This window comes from Diadema antillarum, unplaced genomic scaffold (genome assembly GCF_040938485.1).
Source record: "Diadema antillarum isolate AM-2024a unplaced genomic scaffold, OU_Dant_1.0 seq00000890_RagTag, whole genome shotgun sequence".
Taxonomy (NCBI): Eukaryota; Metazoa; Echinodermata; class Echinoidea; order Diadematoida; family Diadematidae; genus Diadema; species Diadema antillarum.
In genome coordinates this window covers 156,243-159,494 of record NW_027271754.1, presented here as the reverse complement: position 1 = coordinate 159,494, position 3,252 = coordinate 156,243, and positions in this window count along the sequence as shown.

Sequence of the window (3,252 nt, the reverse complement as noted above, 5' to 3'; positions counted from 1 at the left end):
GACCTTCTTTGGCAGAAAGAGAAACAAATATTAATCAAAACGATATTTTTCTTCGGTAATTATGTTTCAGATAGTTTTAATTCATCGTCGCAAGAATTTGATTATGACTTTGATATAGAAAACCAATTGCAAAGTCCATCTTCGGAATGTTTTACTCTCGACCAGTTTAATAATGCTGTCAAGGAGTATGATGATACCACTCTTTCTCTTATACATTTCAATATTAGGAGTATTAATAAACATTTTGAAGAATTGCGGTTACTTTTAAATAATCCCATCAGGCAAATTTTCGACAATAGGTTTAACCGAAACCTGGCTTTCCCATGATTCAAGTCTTCATTTCGCCCTCGACGGATATGATCTTGTAGTTAACAACATTTTTAGATTATTTTGCGGATTTGATGAAAAACCCAGTTTTTTCATTAAAAAATTGTTTCATAATGGGAGATTTCAATACAGATTTATTAAAACAAAATAATATGTCCCAAGATTTTTTGGAAATATTTTCATTTGCTTCTTTCTTACCTTTGATATCTAAGCCCACACGTATAGTTAATGAATCCGCCTCCCTTATTGATAATATTTTTGTAATATTCTGCCTTCTCCCGATTCCCTTGTATTACTTTCAGATATTACAGATCATTTCCCCATTTCGACTTGTTTCTTTTTAAATGATCCTATTGATGATATATCTAGTTGTTTATTAAGATGAAGAATTACACATGAAAATGTAGCAAGTTTAGGTGCTAGTTTAGACACGATAGACTGGTCTTCTATTTTTGACACAAATGATGTCAATTTGTCTTTTGAATATTTTATGCATGTTTTTATTCAACTCTTGGACATTCATATTCCAAAAAGTAGAGAAAACCATCCAACTACAAAAAAGTACCCAGGCTCCCTTGGATTTCTGAATCACTCTTGCGTTCAATAAATATAAAGAACAATTTATATCATAAATTCAAAAATGAAACCTACTGAGCAATCAAAACTGAAATATACTAGTCTAATATGAAAATACTTTGTCGAAAATTATACGTATTGAAAAAAATTATATTAAGCAGTTACAATTTTATAGGCATGATATGCAAAATACATGGATGTAGTTTTAAAGCAAGCAATGGATAGATCAAATAGTAAGTCTAATATTTCTAAAGTTAGATTTGATGATGACATTTTTGAAGATAGGGAAAAATATAGCACCACACATGCATTATTTAGTTTTGAAGAAAAAGTGGCACATGCTATCGACAAATCTTCACATCTCATAGGTTTGTTCCTGGACTTCTCCAAGGTCTTTGACACCATTAATCGTGATATTTTACTTAATAAATTACACCACTACGGAGTGAGCGGGAAGGCCTTGGAGTGGTTCAGGAGCTACCTTATGAACAGGAAGCAATATGTCTCTTTAAATGGTTGTAATTCACAAAAGTTAAATGTCAAATGTGCGGTCCCACAGGGAAGTTTATTAGGTCCGCTTCCGTTGTTTACATAAATGATTTTTGCAGATCATCAGATGTTCTTTCTTTCATTCTCTTTGCGGATGACTCAAATTTATTTTTTTTTCGCATAATAATCCTCTTACCCTAGTAAATGCGTTAAATTCTGAATTAGAAAAAGTCTTTCAATGGATAAAAGCTAATAGATTATCTCTTAATCTTCAAAAAAAAATATATATATGCTTTTTAGCATCTCCATAGAGGCACTACCTGTTGATATTATCTTTGATGGCACTCCACTGGAAAATGTTTCTTATGTCAAATTTTTGGGAATAACAGTTGATAATAAGTTATCATGGAAATTTGAGAGTATACGTAAGATTATTTCACGAAATATTGGTATAATTAACAAGATTAAAATTTTGTCTTCCTTTGTCGTCCCTGCTTACATTATATTCATCCCTCATATTGCCTTATTTAAATTATGGTATTCTTGTGTGGGGAAATACATATCAAACACTCTTAGATAAATTACTTCTGTTACAAAAGAAGTCACTGCGTATTATATGTCACACTGCATGCATTTTTGTCTCATACTGATCCGTTATTTTTTGAAAATGTAATATTCAATATCAAAGCTTTGTATTTGTCCAATTTAGGACAATTTACGTATAATTATAATGAAAATAATCTTCCAAATATATTTGAGGCAATGTTTTCAAAAATTCAATCCGTTCACAGTCATCGAACAAGGCGATTCAATGAATTCCATTTGCCATTTTTTAGGACTTTGCTGGCTCAGCACACCTTCATCTATACGATGGGCCAAAGTATTGGAACTCACTTCCCAACGACATAGTATCAGCACAAACTTTGAATTCTTTCAAGAACAAATTAAAATCATTTCTATTGAAATCTTATGATATACAGTCGAATTAGGTTCGTTTTTATTGTCTCAATCAAGTCATCTTCTTTACAAGCATTAAGCAATCATGCAGAAATCATTTTTTTTACGGAAAAATAATTTGTCAAACATAAGTTTTCCTCAGATGTATAACAGTGTGTCTATTCTCCTCTGTGTTTGGTTTTTTTTTTTTTTTTTTTTGGTATGTCCGCTCTTCTGCATTCATACCGGTATATGTACCCAATCCTTCGCAATATCAATCCAGGGAGCGTTTTATCATTACCCTTACATCATGAAGACCAGTCTGCTTGTGTCCACGATGGCGCGTGTTGTAGTCTTATTCCCCTCTTTTTCTTCATTTTCCCTTTTTCTTTCTTTTTTCCCCTTCCTAAGTTGATTTCATGTCAGTTGACATTGGTTTCTTTGATTTTGTTTTATGTAATTAAGTCATTATTTGTTCTCTTATGTATTTTCCGAGGGTCCTATACCCTACAAGCTTTGCTTTTTAGTGGGACCCTCCATTTCTACTCCAATCCTTGTATTATGCATGTATTATGCCTAGAAAATGAATTTATATTGTTACTCTTGATCACATGTACGTTTTCTTTGAAATTGTTACAAATATGTTCTGTTAATGCACTGTATATAAATTTCCCTGTTTATTCAGTGGAAATGAAAATAAATGTGAAGTTGAAGTTGTAGTCTGTACGGATTCTTTCTTCTTCATCTTTATTTCTTTCTCCTCAAATCTTGTGCAGAGGTTAACTCAAAAAGTCCTTCGACTATCAATTTCAAACTTATACCATATATTTATCATGTCTTAAGGACGACAGATCTAATGTATCATTCGGATCAGTCAACCTTGACGTCATGTCATCATCTGAAATCACGTTCACTATCATATCT